This window comes from Felis catus, chromosome B1 (genome assembly GCF_018350175.1).
Source record: "Felis catus isolate Fca126 chromosome B1, F.catus_Fca126_mat1.0, whole genome shotgun sequence".
NCBI classification, from domain to species: domain Eukaryota; kingdom Metazoa; phylum Chordata; class Mammalia; order Carnivora; family Felidae; genus Felis; species Felis catus.
The window spans coordinates 20,641,324-20,659,432 of record NC_058371.1 but is presented as its reverse complement, the minus strand read 5'-3'; the positions used below and the strand labels follow the sequence as shown (position 1 = coordinate 20,659,432).

General features: G+C 41.8%; 2 protein-coding genes across 27 annotated transcripts in view; one reads left to right on the top strand and one right to left on the bottom strand.

The window, feature by feature from the left end:
- FGL1 (fibrinogen like 1) overlaps positions 1-15,410 on the bottom strand; it is a 54,447-nt gene extending 39,037 nt beyond the window's left edge. The window contains exon 1 of one of the 2 annotated variants that reach the window (XM_011281397.4): positions 15,254-15,410. The gene's annotated coding sequence lies outside the window, so the exon portion shown is untranslated. The remainder of the gene's footprint in view (positions 1-15,253) is intronic. The other variant, XM_019828300.3, reaches the window with a different exon arrangement.
- Positions 15,411-15,708: 298 nt separating this feature from the next.
- PCM1 (pericentriolar material 1) overlaps positions 15,709-18,109 on the top strand; it is an 84,170-nt gene continuing 81,769 nt past the window's right edge. For 4 of the 25 annotated variants that reach the window (XM_045055265.1, XM_045055269.1, XM_045055261.1 and 1 more), the window contains exons 1-2: positions 15,716-16,013; positions 17,554-17,622. The gene's annotated coding sequence lies outside the window, so the exon portion shown is untranslated. Of the gene's footprint in view, positions 16,014-16,904; positions 17,139-17,553; positions 17,623-18,109 lie in introns of all 25 variants that reach the window. The other 21 variants (XM_045055277.1, XM_045055278.1, XM_045055276.1 and 18 more) reach the window with 16 other exon arrangements.

Genomic DNA, 18,109 nt, shown 5'->3' with positions numbered 1-18,109 from the left:
ATTGGATTTATTAGAGGGACACTGAGGTAAGTAATAGAATCAATAACAGACTGCCACAAACATGCCACGGGAAGGCAGAATTAGGACAGCTATAAAAACCCCAGTAAGAGGAGTTCTTCAATTTATTCTGTAGAAGGCAGCCCTTAAAATGTTTTAGTTTCAATCGGAAATTTAGCCCCTGTGTCTTTCTGTACAAATTCTACATCCCTAGGAGAGAGAATCCAATTAGCCAGTTGTCTACATTTCAGTGTGCACGTAGACATATGGCGCCTACATGTCCGGGCCACACCTCTGCTCTCCTGCCCACAAAGGATAGATCCAGGGGTAGAGATTCTCGCAAAACATGATTACTGTGGTAACTTTTATACGTAAGGAAGGCTCCCAGTGTGTACCATTCTCCTACAATGGAGAATTTGGAGTAAAGAAAGGAGGATCTATCAGGGAATTTGGAGTAAAGAAAGGAGGATCTATCCAGTTTTGTAGAAGATTGTCTCATTCAATAAAGATGCCTGACAAACCTAAAGTCTCATGTCCCATGACTATTTTCGCCAATGAATCAATCACATTAGATGCGTCCTTTTACTATTACTGAGAGTAAATATATGTATATGTATATGTATGTGTATTTATATGAATGCGCGTATGTATGTTCCAGTCCTCTCCTTTATTTGCCTATTCCAGGAATTTCTATGTACCCCCTCTGAATGAAATAGGACTCCCCTGGGGACCTGTCCTTCCCCCAACCCCATCCACCTTGACTACATGTTTTCCTATGTGTTTTCTTGTCTTACATTGTACATCACTATATTGTATACTGGACTCTCTCTCCTAAGAGAGGTTACAGACTTGTTTTCTTATTTCTATACCCACAGCATCCAGCATACACATACTATACGATAGAAACTCAGGAATATTTATTATTCATGGAACAATAAAATTCCATATCTGTAGCAGCATGAAGTATAAATATTCACACTTGATTTCAAACTTGGTAACTTATATGCGGGGTTTACTGTAGGGCTTAATACACAGAAGAAATGCAATAAATTTTAATTTCCTTCTATCTTGAAACAAGATCAGGACGGCAATTTCATTGATTGAGGGTGAGGCAGCAATATATACACACAGATAAATAATAAATAGTTTTATAAAGATATTGCTTTATAAAGACGCCTGGGTGGCTCAGTCAGTTAAGCATCCGACTTGGGCTCAGGTCATGACCTCACAGTTTGTGAGTTCGAGCTCCGTGTCAGGCTCTGTGTTGACAGCTCAGAGCCTGGGGCCTGCTTCGGATTCTGTGACTCCCTCTCTCTCTCTCTGCCTCTATCCTACTCGCTCTGTCTCTCTCTCAAAAATAAATAAAAACATTTAAAATTTTTGAAAAAAAAAGATATTGCTTTATATAAGGGAAGGAAGAAAATGATTTTTAATAATCTACATATTATTTGTGAATGGAAAAGCAGTGAGTATAGATGGAAACAACACCCTGCTCCTAAAATCACTTGCTAACACTGCCCAACCCATTCGCACTTTCAACAGAACAAGAATCTCACATTCCAGTAGAAAAATGTAACAGTAACCTTGGCATTAATTGGTGAGGAAAGAGCTTGTGGAGCATGACATTGCTACGAAGAAAAACTTGAAAAGTTAGATAAAATTTTAAAACAACTAGTTGGATTGATTAGAGGGATACTGAGGTATCATCAGTATGAAGGCATCTGGGAGTTACCACCCCAGCCAGGACTTGAGGGACAAGATTGTGTAGAGAAGAAAACTACCCTTACTCACAGCACAACAAATGTAAACTACTCTTTCTTTCCTTTTAATGAACTATTCATCAAAGCAAAAAAAATACGAAAAAGTGCACAAATAATTAGCGTAAGTTTCATGAATTTTTTCAAACTGACTTTCCCTGGAGTGTGGACATGCTGCAGATCGATTTTTTTTGTTGTTATTAGTTCTTGTGTTATTTGAAAACATTTTTGGGGCGCCTGGGTGGCTCAGTCGGTTAAGCGTCCGACTTCAGCCAGGTTACGATCTCGCGGTCCGTGAGTTCGAGCCCCGCGTCAGGCTCTGGGCTGATGGCTTGGAGCCTGGAGCCTGTTTCCGATTCTGTGTCTCCCTCTCTCTCTGGCCCTCCCCCGTTCATGCTGTCTCTCTCTGTCTCAAAAATAAATAAATGTTAAAAAAAAAAAATTAAAAAAAAAAAGAAAACATTTTTGCCTTAGATTCTGAAAGGTGTTTTGTTGCATGTAGCATTCTGGTTGCTCTACTTTTCCCACACTTATATTGCTTCCAACAGGAAATGCACTATTATTCTTGTTCCTTTGTATACCTTTTTCTCTTCCTGTTTTCAAAGGAACTTCATTTGCCCATTCAGGTTAATGTTCTCCAGGAATGTGACTCTGAGTGTTTTGTGCCCTGGGTGTTTATGAGGAGACTGTGAACGCTCCCTGTGGAAGGGAGTGGAAGGGAAAAGGACTGGTGAAAGAGAGAACCTATGTGGAGGTAATATGGCCCATCAGAATGACAACGGTCCATTAGAGGTATCCTGCTTTGGGCCCATACGGTTGGGCCTTTCCCCCCCGCTGGAGTGACCATTACGTGTGGGCTGTCCCAGGAAGGGGAGAGACCCCGGAAGGAGGCGGGTGTCTGAGAGGATCCCCGAGTACAACACCAAGCCATGGGACAGCAAATCTTCCCATGAAGGGCAGGGATCTGTACTGTCACCATTTGCAGTACATCTGTGGGCACAATCACAGGAATTAATTATTCATTGGCTTTGGGGAGAAAAGCAGAGTCCAGATGCCCTAAAGAGGGCCTATTGCTGTGTCTTCTTGGGGACACACTGAGAAAGACTATTGCCTTTTTAACAAATCATGATAAAATATACATAGCATAAAATTTACCATTTTAACCATTTTTTCCACTTTAACTGTTTGTCAGTGTATAGGTCGGTGGCATTAGTACACTTACAATGTTGTACAACCATCACCACCATCCATCTCTAGAATTGTTTCACCTTCCTGAACTGAAAATCTGTCCCCATTAAATATTAACTCCCGTTCCTCCCTCCCCTTGACACTGGCAGCCTCATTCGACTCTCTGTCTCTATGAATTTGACTGCGCTAGGTACCTCACACAAGAGGAATCATTCTGTACGTGCCCTTCTGCGTCTAATTTTACTTTGCACAACGTCTTGCAGGTTCATCCAAGCTGTAGCATGTGTCAGAATGTCCTTTCTTCTTAGGATGAATACCATTCCATTGTATGTAGAGGCCACATTTTGTCTGTTCATCCATCAGTGGACATTTGAGCTATTTCCACCTTTTAGCTATTGTTAATCATGCTGCTATGAACACTGGTGTACAAATACGCCAGTTGCCTTGTAATTATTTTGAGTGACTACTAAAGAATAAAAGAGAACAAGAGGCCAAAATAGGAGCCGTGAACTTCAACTGGTGAGATCCAATGTCAGATTTTGAGTATTTATCCAATCATGCAGGCTAAGTGAGAAATAAAAACCGGTTTGCAAAGCAGGTAAATGTCTCAAAATGATTTGTTCAGCTTCTAAAAGAAATTGAGTCCCCCCCACACAAAAAGATCTGAACCATCTCATGTTCCCTGCACCCCAGCCAAACTGGATACATGCCATTTCCCAAACACAAGCTGTACTTTGTTTCCGTGCCTTTGCCCATGCTGCTCACTCAGCCTGCAGAAAGATTTTCTCGTAGGATTCGTCATATAGGCAACTCTGACCTGCAGTTCCAAACACAGCAAAATGCTAATAACTATTTTCCTGTTCTAAGGTAATTTTATTTAACATCATTTTATTCCACTACTAAAGCCTATTTCAATGTATTCCTGTATTTTTCAGTTTGTCCCTTAAATATTATACATATTGTAGCCAAGGATTCTTGCTCATTCTAGATTATAAGGTTCTTATGGTTATACACTTATCAGTGACCAGTCCCGTGTCATCTGCTGTCAGTAGGCAGCCCCAGCCAACAGCCCTGTCTGGTTACCTGATGAGATTTGCAGTTGACATTTGCTATTCTTTTGTCTCCTGGCTTCTGATCCTCCTTTCTAATAGCAGTTCTATTTCGAGTTGGGGCTTCTCCATAACTTTTGGGGAAAATAATTCGGCAGTTCCATGGCAGGAGCTGAAGGGTCTAAGTCTTTTCTCACCCCAACAGGGGCGCTGGTGGGAAGTTAGATGAGCAAGTTCACTGCTCTCTCCAGAGAATCTGCATCTTTAAGAAAAGACACAAGGAAGGTCATTCATACCAGAAAGAGCAGAAGAAGCCGTATACTGGCCAGACCCTTCAGGTTATGACACGGTTGCTCTGCTCCTTGCTTTCTGCTACTTGCTTGGCTTTCCATGGTTCATTTTTTTTTTTTTAATTTTTAAATGTTTATTTTTGAGAGAGAGAGACAGAGAGATAGAGCGTGAGCAAGGGAGGGGCAGAGTGAGAGGGAGACACAGAATCTGAAGCAGGCTCCAGGGTCTGAGCTGACAGCACAGAGCCCGACGTGGGGCTCAAACTCACGAATGGCAAGATCATGACCTAAGCCAAAGTCAGATGCTTAACCGACTGAACCACCCAGGCACCCCTCCATAATGCCCTTAATTCCTGTTCATTCTGAAGTCTGAAGTACAGATGACTTCTGATTCTGTAAGTCCCACATTCTCCAGTAATTACAATAAATTCACTTCTGCCTAAATTAGCCAGCCAGAAACCAATAGAGAACTGATACATTATTACCTCCTTGTTCCTATTCCTCTCTCAACTTCCTGTCCTGCCCTGGCTGATATCTACTTTTTAAAATGTAGATATATATAGATTTTTACATAACATATATGTAGATGAAAATGTAACTTTAGTTATAAACAAAGGAGTAGGTGAAGGAGTAGACATAGACATTATCTATCTATCCCCCCAAATGAAGGGTCAGATTCAGAAACAATGGAAGTAAAGGCAAGTGATACATGTTGACAGTTAGCTTTCTGCTGTTTCCACAGATCTCTATTCAGGAGGTTCTTATTCTAGATTCCTCATCTGAAGATATAGCACGATGGATATGGAAACAGACCTAGAAACAAAATGAATAACTTGTATTTTGGCAATGGCATGTACTCCATTTGGAAAAAAAAACTAGCAAAAGTGGTAAAGTACGATTTGGCTGAAAAAAAAAAGCCCCAGACCTGGCATCAGAAAGCCTGGGATAATGTTCTAACTCACAATCTATTGAAATTGGGATTCCCCAAAAGCAGAGCATGACACAAAGATTGGGATGCAAGTAGTTTATTTGAGCGGTGATTCCAGGAAGCATAAGTGAGGGAGTAGTGAAGTGAATTGGAACTGGGAGGAGGGAGCGCCTTGTGAGTGGGCTACAGCCTTAGACAAATGGGGCATCTGAGAGAGGCACGTCAGAATTTCCTCCTCTTGACTCGTGGGGTACGTATCTAACAATTCTAGACTCCTACTGCTGGGGATTTGCTTCTGGAAGTATTGATCCCTCTTGTTTTAGTCTATTCCTTCCACCTGGGCTCTGAATTCCAGCCCCTCATTTCTTCTTGAGAACTGCATTTTTTTTTAAGTTTATTTATTTGTGGGGGTGGAGAGAACGAGTCAGGGAGGGACAGAAAGAGAGGGGAACAGAAGATCCAGAGCAGGTTCTGCACTGACAGCAGAAAGCCTGATGCGGGGCTCGAACTCATGAACTGTAACATCATGACCTGAGCTGAAGTCGGATACTCAACTGACTGAGCCACCCAGGCGCCCCTAAGAACTGCATTTCTTTAATTACCTTCCCCTTTCTCATTTTTAGTGTCACCCTCTCCTTTCAGAGGCTTGTCCCTCTTCAACCTTATAAATAAGCTTAATTCTTCTAAACCCTAGGAAATGAAAACTTGCCTTATTCCTGCCTCTAGCTACCCTCTGATTTCTTTCCCCTTCAACCAAGCTTTGTAATGAGGGCGATCTACACTTACTCTACACTCACGACTCCATGGTCTCACTTCCTATTAATTTCTCAGCCAAAGCCAGTGACATGTGACCCTTCACTTGGCTGCAACTGCTTGTAACGAGGCCACACGTTTCCTCATAGTAGTTTCTCATTGATTCTCAGACTGTTACTTCTTCCTCAAAACTTATTCTTCCATACACTTTCATGAAACGCCTGTTAGTTTTCTGGGTGTCCTCCAAGTTGTTCATCTTTTCTTTGTGGAGTCTTCTTCCTCTGCTAGAATGTTAGTGTTTAGCAATTCCCAAATATTTAACTCCAAATCTTACTTGTCTCTGTAGCTCCAGAAGTGTTTGTCCAGTAGCCCCCTACTTTCAACTAAACTCTTTGCAGTGTCTTCCTCTTCCCTGCCCCTCTTTCCTTGGAGAGAACATAAGGAGTTGGTGAACCAGTATTTATTCACTTACCCAGTTTCAAAGCTTGGCATTATCAGACACCATTCCTGTCTCTCATCCTTTATTTCTTTTGCCAATCAGTCCTGTTGACTGTACCTTCTAAATGCCAAACTCTCTTCATTAGGCCAATGACACCTTAATTTATGTCCTTATCACCTTAGCATAATCTCCTGGTACTTTCTACCTGATCAATCTACTTCCAGTTTCTTTCCCATGCAGACCATCTCCTACAAACAACAATAGAAGTTATCTTTATAAAAACAAGTGTGACCACAATACCCCTCTACTTAAAAAGTCTTGGTGATGCTCCATAGTCAACAAGACAAAATCCAGTTTCCTTCCTGTGGTGATCCAGCCTCAGTGTCGGTATCCTGACATAGTCATGTAGTCCCTATGGTTAAAGCCATCATGACTCGGCCAACTGAGTATGGTGTGAATGTTTTGAAATCTATGCTAAAATGGGAGTGCAGGATGGGATTCTGAAAACATGAAGGCCCAAGTCAATATTAGCACAAAGCCTGAGTTGTAAACTTAGTAAGTGTAAACACTTATATATCACTTACTGCGAGCCAGGTACTATCTGAATACTTTCTGTGCATTTACTCATTTAATCCTCATAAGAGTCCTTGAGATATGTATTATTATTTTTATTGCCATTTTGTCAATGAGGTAAATGAAACACAAAGAGAGCAACCACTTGCTCAAGGTCACGTACAACAGGATTTGACCTGAAGTAGTCTTGCCCTAGAAATATGCTCGTATGCACTTGCTATAGTGCTTTACTAGCTTTACACAGAGGTAGTGGAGTCGCCCAACCTTAGAAAATGATTACAGCCTGTGCAAGGATTTATGCTAATCAAAGACAAAGAGCCACAGCCCAAGCTGGTGGTGGCGGAGAGGAACAGCGACCTTAACCGGGACCATAACATTGTAAGGAGAATCCTTGCCTCCACATCTTCCCAGTGCCTACAAACTCCTCTACCCAACACACACACACACACACACACACACACACACACACACACACACACAGCCCATGGGAAGCTTGAGACCAGAAGCAGAATCACTACCACAGAGAATAATGGTGGCCCCAGATATGTGGGAATGACAAGATGAGTGCAGTGTAACAAAGAGCAACAAGAATGAAAACCAGGACCGATCAATCTGTAAAACTGGACACGGTCTCTGTTCCTCTCTGCACTATGGGTTCGGACTGAAGACTGGCTCTGAGAACTAACTTAGCCACCCCCCACTTCATTCTTGATGGCTGGGGGGTGGAGATGTCAGGGAAAGGCAGATGTCTCTTCTTACAATTTCTGCTAATCAGGATAATGAAGAACAGTATGCAATTGATTTTAGCATCCAAAGACATAACGCTCTCAGAGCTCCAGGCTGAGGAAATGAGTCAGACTAATATCAGTGCAGCAGAGGAAGAGCATTTTAATAGTGGGTCTAGCTGGGATAAGCCAGAGGCAAGACCAAGAAAACAAAATTGTTCTGTCCATGAAAAATTAGTGAAGAATTTGGAGTTTTCATGGGTAACCTAGGAGGAAAAAGGTCAAGAGGGGGAAGTGATAAGACTGGGGAATAGGATATGAAGAAAGAATGTGTCAATAGGACAGGGAGTTGGATAAAAGGCAGCCAGAGAGAAGTTCTGGGCTACGGCCAAAGATCTTTAAAAAAGAACAAGGGTGTCCAAATAGCTGCGGTATAAATTTCTCTTCCTTCTCCCCTATCTTACACCGTTAACTTCAGTGGAACGCACTATACCACACAGAGATGCCTTGTTTCCATGGGATTTTGAGAAAACAAAGCAAAAGAGGTTGTGTTCTGCCTTGGAAATGATGTGGGATGGAGAAAAAGAACCGCCATAAGCAGCCAGACTCAAAAGAAATCAAGAATTCAGCAGAAGCAGGAAATAATAGGAAAACAAACAAAAAGCCATTAGCTCCAAGCATTCTAAAAGATGTCCGCATTGAGATTAGGTTTCCTGCTGTATATGTGACGGAGATATGGTTACTCCAACAGTTTTGAAGACTTGGGGACACTCGGGTAGCAGACATTTGAACTAGGTAAGGAAAGTGGGTATGTTTTCTATGCCACAAACTTACATGTTTATTTTTCCAATTGGATTTCAAGACTGTATTTGATAGGCTTGAAGAGATTACATGTTTATTTTTCTAAATGAATTTCTTTTTTTTTTTTTTAAATTTTTTTTTCAACATTATTTATTTATTTCTGGGACAGAGAGAGACAGAGCATGAACGGGGGAGGGGCAGAGAGAGAGGGAGACACAGAATCGGAAACAGGCTCCAGGCTCCGAGCCATCAGCCCAGAGCCCGACGCGGGGCTCGAACTCACGGACTGCGAGATTGTGACCTGGCTGAAGTCGGACGCTTAACCGACTGCGCCACCCAGGAGCCCCTCTAAATGAATTTCAAGACTGTATTTGATAGGCTTGGAGAGACCTAATCTCACTCCTGATCCGATATGTCACACAGTTAGAGTCTCTCTCCTCCCAGGGCTGCATGTGACTTCCAGGGCTTGTGGTGGGCGAGCTTTGCACAGTGCCACTATAACCACCTGTCTCTGCTGTAGCCATGGAGCCTTCCAGGCTCTGTCGTCGGTCATCAATCCCCACAGATTGTACCTTCCTCCTCTTCCTTTGCAGAGATGCAGGGCAAAGCAAAAAATTCTTTGAATTTCCCATCAGTTCTTCCTTTTTCCACTCAGGCAAATTGTGAGGGGTGGAAAGCGCTCGAATTTTAATCTTTTTTCTTATGTCTGAAACTTGTATCTTTTGTTTCTGGTATTTGCAGCTGTGACAATCCTTTGTGGAGGCAACATGTGGCTGGAACTAGCCAGGATAGGGGAAAACAGAATATATAAGAAAAAAGTATAAACTAATACCTACAAATGTTGTTCAGTTACATTTGCTTTATATCCTCCCTTCCTCATTAGTTCAAATGATTCTTTGTAAAATGACCATCCTGCAAAGTAATGAAAATGTATTTTCTTCCATTGCTAATTTCTTCTTGGATCTATCATTAACTATCTAAAAATTTTAAAAGTTGGGTACTCTGTGTCAGGCATCAGCAAACTATGGCCCATGGGTTAAATTGGCCCACTGCCTGTTTTAATATTGTTTTTTAAGTTTATTTATTTTGAGGCAGAGAGTCCAAGTGGGGGAGGAGCAGAGAGATTGGAAGAGAGAGAACTCCAAGCAGGCTCGGGGCTTGATCTCCTGAATTGTGAGATCATGATCAGAGCCGAATCAAGAGTAGGACACTTAACTGATTGAGCCACCCAGGTGCCCCTGTTTTAATATTTTTAAATGGTTGAAAAAAAATCAGATGATTAATATTTTGTGACATGGAAAAATCATATGCAATTTAAATTTCAGTATCCTAAAATAATGTTTTATTGCAACACATTTATGTTCACCCATTATATTTTGTCTGGTGCTTTCACCCTACAATCACACAGCTAAGTAGTAGGAACAGGGACTGTGTGGCCCACAATACTTAAAGTATTTAATATCTGGCCTTTTACAGAAAACGTCTGTCAATCTCTGCCCTATCTCTTGTCAGGATTTTACATTTTTCCTTATCTAGGTTGGACTGTCCATCCTGCCACCCAATATCCCCCAGTTTTTAACCCTGAAAATTATTTGGTATTCTGGTGGTAAAGAAAGAGAACTCTAATCTCTTTCCTGGTTAATCTGGGTTCACATATGTTTTGTCATTGTTTTTTCCTGACCTTAGAATCACCCAGGTGCCCCTCACATAATTGTATTTTCAGTAATAGGGTTTTCAAAGTAAAAGCTGAGGATTAATTTTCATACTTTTCTAATATTCTTCATCTGCATTAGGAAATCTCTATCAGCCTATATTTCCTTATTTTGGGAATCGTCCCACCTAATTGCCTGATTTCTCTCCTTAATTAACAATCTTTATCCAAATATATTTAATACTTTCAATCTTATATGCTGTAGGGGTGATAGGAGGCTAGGAAATAAGGTATAGATTATTTTCTTTGTACTTTTAAATTATTTTTTAACTTTATTTATTTTTTTGAGAGACAGAGAGAGAGAGGGAGAGAGAGAGAGAGAGAGGGAGGGGCAGCGAGAGAGGGACAGAGAGAATCCCCAAAGCAGGGCTTGATCCCGTCAGATCATGATCTAAAGTCAAATGATAGATGCGCTCAACCTACTGAGGCACCCAGGGGCCTGTTTTTTATTATATCCTTTTATTTGACCCCCTCCCAACGTGATATGTCCTGGGAAGCAAGCATTCCACACAGAACTACACTATTGCAGCTCTGATGAGGTTTACATTGAGTAGCGCAAGTGGGGTAAATATATAGACCTTTCAAAAATATATAGAGAAAAATGTAAGAAACAGGGTATCGTGGTTAAGACTCTACAAGAGCTGAGCCATGTAAAGACTGATGAAGAGCAAATATGGACAGAACAGTCTGAAATACAAGGGTACATGTATTGAATGACTGACTTTTGAAAGAAGAGGACATAAACTGGTTATGGAGGAAAGGGCAGCTCAGACTGGGGTAAACACTAACATTGTATGTGGAGGGCAGCAATTCGGTATTTGGAACCTAGTCATAGAAAGTCTGAAGTGGCAGTAATGAGAGATGGCATGGTAATTAGATAGGGGGAGAATGGAGGAAAGTAAGAAGAGCCTTGAAACATTACTTATGTATGTGGATTTGATATAATTAGTTGATACGATTATATATAGTAATTAATTGATTTAATTATTCATAAGTTTAGGTTTTTGAGCAAGAGAGGTACCTAAGAAAAATCCTGAGTAGCATGATTTTCTCAATGCAAAGGTTAGATCAGCGCTTCTCACTCAGGAGCGCTTTTGCCCTCACCCCCTGCTCTACCCTCCTTGGGTGGGGGGTATTTGGCAATCTCAGAAGACACTGTTGGTTGTCACAATTGGGGAGGCAGGGTGCTACAGGCATCTAGTGGGAGGAGGTCAGGTGTGCAGCTAAATATAAAACACAGGACAGCCTTCTACAACAAAGAATCATCCAGCCCCAAATGTCAATCATGTCAAGATTGAGAAACTCTGGGCTGGATTCAGGGAGAGAAGTAAAGGGCTTAGATTTTGCCCAAAAGTATAAGAACCAGGTCACAGTTCTTCAAGTGATCCCTTGTTTATACAATTTCTTCAACCATTGAACCCACAAATCTAGTATGAAGAGTAAAGATAAAATCATTTATGTTCAAACTTAGAAATATTCCAAAATTAATTTTACATTCTGCTCTTAAGACGTGTTTCCACTCACCAACATGGATGAATCTCAGAAACAACGAATGAAAAAGCAAGTCAAGCAAGAATATATTCAGTATGATACCATTTATATAAGGTTTGAAAACAGTGAAACTAAATAATATATTATTTGGGGATATATACATATAGCTATATGAAAAAATGAAGGAATGATAGCACCAAGATCATACAGAATAATATTTATGTTTGCAAAGGGGAATGAGTTTGGAGAAAAGCACAGGGGTCCTTAAATAGATTGATTATATTCTATGTTTTAGGTTAGGTAGTGGGTTCTTGGGTGTTTCTTTTGTTACTGTACTTTATAATGTACATAAATGTCATATATTCTTTTGGGTGTATAAAAAATCGCATATAAAAAGAATCATAAAATTCAGTATAATAGAAGGGTGGACACTAAAGACTTTTTTCCTTTAAGTTCTATCACCACCTGCAGGTTAAAATTAGGTACTGCGAAAACAGTTCTTTTCCAAGGCCAAATTAGTGAATATCAAAATACAGTAAATGAACTCTGCAAGGCATTTGGGATATAAAGAACTCCCAAAGGCAGGGTTTTTGCTCTCACCATACGTAAATCCATCTGTGGATAGAGAACACTGAACACATTAAGGAGATAAATGAGATAGCACAAAATGTTACACTGTAAGCACCCCCTGGTCAGTGTCAGATGGGAGATCAAAAAAACAGAAAAAAATGCCATTTTACACAGCATGACAAGTGACTTAGTTCGCCATCAGAATCCAACTCCTTGACTTGACTCATTTTGCTACTACCTTAGGCCAGGCCTTAATTACTTCATGCCAGTTAACACCCGCCGAGCCTGTTGCTCTGCTCCTCCCTCTAGCCTGTTCTAAACATTGCCGCTAGATTAAATTCTTTAAATAACTACTTCATTCTATCATTGTTTTTTCCAAAGCCTCACTGCGATTTTACACTATCTACAGAACAAAGCTCATTCTCTTCAGATTGATAGTTAAGATTTTCTACGGTCTGTAGCAAACATACAGATACCTGTTCATCAGTCTTGGCTATCCTCTCTTGCCTCCGCATTCCGAAACCCGTAAGCATCCTCTACTTCACCCAGGCTGGTTTCTGCATTATCCATCACTAATTCTGGTTGTACTATGTGGTTGAAATGTGCCCCTTTCCGCTTACGCCTTACGCCCCTTCTCTCATGTTTAATATGTGTATTAAGTTGTTCATAAATGTGGGAAACTGAGATACAGTTTCAATGTGTATCTCTGAGAGGCCACACATGTCCCCCATCTACATTTCCTCCAGACTGTTGCCCCTAATTTCATTCTACACAGAAATCCTGGAGCCATCATTATCTTCGAAGCAATATATCAATAGTCTCTGAATTCCCAAAGCACTTACTGTCTGTATCATTTATTTGCCATATTCATACACTACTGATACTAAATCGATTCCTTTGCACTAGGTTTATTTTCTGAATTAGATGTTAAGTTTTTGGAAGTCTGGAACAATTTTATAGTTTTTCAGGTTTTTTTCTTTCCTCTGTTCTCTGCTAAGATCAGTAATGCTCATATTTGAGTTGGAGGGTCTCTTTTATTTTTTTATTAAAAAATTTTTTTTAATGTTTATTTATTTTTGATAGAGAGAGAGACAGGGTATGAGCAGGGGAGGGGCAGAGAGAGAGGGAGACAGAAATCCGAAGCAGGCTCCAGGCTCTGAGCTGTCAGCACAGAGCCCAACGCGGGGCTCAAACCCACAGACGGCGAGATCATGACCTGCGCCCCGGAGCGTGTCTTTTAAATACAAAAATTTCTCAGACTACTCCCCTCACTAAACAGGCATAATAGTATTTTGACATTTTTTAGAGACCATAAATTTAAAAGGCATAATGACAATGTTGATTTCAGTAATGCTTTTAAATTCATTTGAATGGTTTTAATGAGAGTAGCTTCTACATATTTAAAAATAAAAACATGTATAAAAACAAAATGATGATAGTGATAATAATAATGACAACTACTGTTTTGGAGCCTTACCATGTGCCAGTAATTTTTTCCACTCATTCTCTTAGTTAACCAAAAAATCCCTCCAAAGAGTACAGTAGACCTCACTTTCACCAAGGCTCTACCACTTGGAGCTGTCAGAATTTTGGTAATTTACTTAAATTCTTGCTTGTAAAATGGAAAGAATGCAGAATCAATCTCTTCAGGATAGTTGGGAAGATTACGAAAATCACAACAGAGAAAATGTTTCACTTGGGCCTTGTACAAAATAAACACTACTTGAAAAAAAAAATCCCTACAAGGTAGGCAACATGACTGCCTCCCTTTCATTTTATAGATGGGGCAATTGAGAAAAGGATAAATAATTTGCCCAAGATCTTAGAGTGGGGGAATTAAAATGGGGCCCAGGGCACCCTGTCCTTTGGATGCCCACAGCATTTTGTATTCTTACAAGACAGAATTTATTTATACATGCTATTTTTCCATCATTCACTAAAACATGAGCCCTTCAAGAGCAGGGACTATGTGTTACCTAAATAATTATCAATGTTAGACACACAGAATGTATTAAAACATATATGACAAATAAAGTCTCATAGCAATGAGACTGAGCCTGGGTATAGTTTCAGGAAGAGCTTTATTTACCTGAATTATGTACTGAGATATGGTTCTATTAACTGGCTTTTGAACAATTTCTGTTGGTTATGAGAACAACTTGTTGGAACCTAAATGTCTATTCCTCCTCCTTCTATTTTGCTTAAAACAAACCCATCTCACAAACTGTCTAAAAATAGAATGCCTTTGCACTCAAGTAAAACTGAAGGTGTTTTAAGTTTTCAGAGAGGGTCACTGAAGGCCTTAAAAGTCACCATCACATTTTTCGTGTGTATGTGTTGAATGTTAAGAAGGAAAGAGCAGGCCCCCAATAGAATCGTGAGTGCCAACCCCCAAATCAGAAAACCAAGACCTAATACCTAACCTGACTGCAGTTTCAACACCCCAGAAATGTAACCTTTAACCAGTCAACCTGGAATTACTTGGTCAACAGGTTAGTAATCCATCTGGTAGGCCTTTCTATTCTACATAGGAAGGCAACCTTGCCAGAAACAATGCACTCTTTGCTAATAATTTCCTTTTTCCAACCCTTCTGCCTTTAAAAAACTTTCCTTTGCTACCGCTCCAATAGATCCCCTTTCTATTTGGTACATGGGATGCTGCTCAATTCATGAATTGAATAAAGCCAATTAGATCTTAGAATTCACTCAGTTGAATTATGAATTTTTACGGAGAACCTATCAATTCATTCTCGATAGAGGTACCGATGAGATAGGAGCATCAATAAAAAGAGAATTCAGACACTAGTTTTAAGCGAAATTCCCTTCTACTAAATTTTGATTGAAATCATCTGGTTCTTCCAAGCAAAAACTGGGACATTAGTCCAAGGGGGTGTTCATTACTAACATTTAGGATTCTCCCGCGGACTAGCTATATACAGTTAAGTGGTTTGGCCAATTAACTTCCCATGATTAATGCCTACCGTGTAAAATCAGGACTACATCGTAAAGGCCCTTCTGTTTCCATCTCTTAGTAACTCGGTGTAGGTGGGGACAGGGGACAGAGGAGCGACTTTCGTCTTTTCTCCTCTTTTCCGGCTAGAGTCCGGAGCAGGCACCCACACGAAAAACCAGAACGAGCTTCCGGTTTTCCAGCTAAGGAGGGGGCTTAAACTACTTCCGCACAGGCCCGGAGCCTCCCAATCACAGAGCAGCGCCGGGATCTCACAGCATGCCGGGATTTGTAGTTATCCCTCTCGTGGAGGAGGTGCGGGGCGGAGGGGGGGGGGGTTCATAAACCAGGATCCAGTTGGCATTCTGGGATATGTAGTCTCTGGTTGTTCGTATAGTCACCGCCAGGCTAAAGAGCTGGAGGTGACACCAAAGACTTCGGCGGTCACATGACTCCAGCCTAGAGCGTCGATCGCACTGCGGTTCCCGCCCCGGCGAATTCTCGCCCCCGCGCGGCCGTTGCCGAGGAGACGGCGCAGTCTCACGGCGCGTTGCCCCCTCTGCAGTCCCCCCGCCCCTCTTCTCCCACCACAATGAGATCCTAAGATGGCGGTGGCTGCGGCGGTTGGCGCCGACTAGCTAAGGTAGAGAAGGCGGCCATTGGGCCCTAGGCAGCCAGGGAACTTGTGGGCGCTCCCTGCTCTGGTCTCTGAGGGAGGACCCCTGCCGGTGGCGGGTCGCAGGGCCTGGCCGCCACTCCACCCTTGGCAGGAGGGGCTGCTTCGTTTACAGGTAATGCTGCGCGTCCCCAGCCCTTGGCAACCGAGGGCAGCGCGGCGCAGGGGCGGGAGAGCAACGGCTCTGGGACACTTGACCCTGTAGGCCCTGGCCTCGGGCCCACACCTCTCTGTGGGTTCCTGGGTTTTCACGCCCCTTTCCCCGGGCCAAACGCCGCGATCTCCGGGTGAGCACCTAGGGACGCGTTAGCGACTGCCGAGCCCCCTTCTTGCCTTCGCGCCCCTCTCTTTTTCTGGCTCCGGAGAGGGGGGCCGCCCTGCGTCTCGTGTGCTACGGAACGTCCCTTGCAAGTGGAGGAAGCGGAGCGGGGGCTGTGGTTTGGTTGCCAGGGACAGGGCTCGAGTTCTCCACAGCTAAGGGCCTTAGTGGCCTCAGTGTACGTGACTGCGCCCCCTCCCACCCCACTCCCAAATTCCATCGTGTGACGCTCTCGGTGTCCAGAATTTTGGGTGCCGAAGGCCAGGTGCGGAGCGACGCGACTTTCGGGTTGGGATTTTTGAGCAGCGGATTTTTGCTGTCTTGGGTATTCTTAGAGCAAAAAGGCTAGGGGTGGGGTGGGGAGGCTTTCCTGACTTTGGCAAAGAGGTGGTTTATACTTGTGAGAGGAATGTTAGTTAATTTAGCAGCCCCCCCCCCCCCCGCATTGTTTCCCTTCTGCACGTCCAGTTAGAAAGGGCCTAAGATGGGGAAAACTAAATGCCAAGTGGGATTCGGGAAACATTGCTTGCTTTGCAGAAATGGTGTTTGGGGATTGGATAGTAGGCCCTGCTAGGGAGGCGGGTCATCCAAACTTTTCATCCTGCGGCTCACTTCTCGGGAGCTCGTCTTCTCTGATTTTTTCTTTTTTTTCTTTATTATTTCCCCCCCTTTTTTCACCGGTTTGAGGTCTGTGTCATGTGCCTTATGAGTAACGGATCGTAATTTGGCGCTGGAAGAAGCGGGCTTTCTGGGCGCCCCTATCACCCCCGCCTCATAACTGCTTTCCAGACTCCGCCTTCTGGTATTCTCTGGTTACCGGAGTGGGTGTTAGAGAGATTCGCGTGCACCTGCTCTTTTCTTTCCCTATCACCTTCCCGGTGAGAGTCCTGGAAACCATTATAAGGAGTTTTTGAACAGAAGGTAAACATGTGTGTATATCGTGACAAGGTTATTTTCTTTTAAGTAGCTAGCTTTCAAGTAAACCTTTTTTCATCATTGGAAATGCAAAGCTCTAGAATAGTTTCAATGGCAGAAAGTTAATGACTTGATTTTGGCTTGGATGTTTACATGAAAATTAGGGTAATCATTTTCATTATGCACCAAAGTAGATATTAATGTGTCACATTGTTGTTTGAAAGATTTAATCACTTAAGTATATCATAGTTTTCCAAGAGGATTAAGGTAACCAGTCTAAAATATTGCTAAATTGGATTTTTCCTTTTCTGTTCATTTTTCTAAACATGTTTTAGGCTATAAATAGAGTATTTGTTATTCTGTACCTTATAGTGTAAGTAAAGAATTTACTAAAGTGACTTTTTTTGTTTTAAATCACAAGCAGGCAACAGCTTTGAAGTGTGAAGCAGAGAAGGAGCCGTTTCTGAGCTTTAAAACTAGTTTTAAACAGGTAATTTGACCTAATTATGTAGGTTATCGTCCTTTGTGTTATAGTTGAAGACTATATAGCGGAGACTGCTGCATGGTTGAGGTTCCTCTCTACTTAGTAAACAGACATTCTGGGTTTGCTGCCCTGTTTGCCTTGTTTTTTGGCATGCCACTTTGGTCTGCCTCCATACTTTTGCCAGAAAAGAGCCATGTTATTCCTAATTACTAAATAGTGGAATAGTTGAAGCACTGCATTTTGAAATGTCTTTGTCTTCACAGAATTTCTTCAGCCCATTTGTGTTTGAATTTGTCCTGTAACAGCTATTGGATAGCCTCTCTTTCCAAATCCACTTAATCTTAAGTCATTTTCTATAACTTTTCTATTAATTGACTTTCTATTTTTTATTCACAAATTCCTCTACTTATTTAGGCTTGTGATATTTACTCTTGACTGAAGTTTTGCTTTTTTTTTTTTTAGGGGTCTAAAAGTATTTTAAATGTTAGTTTCT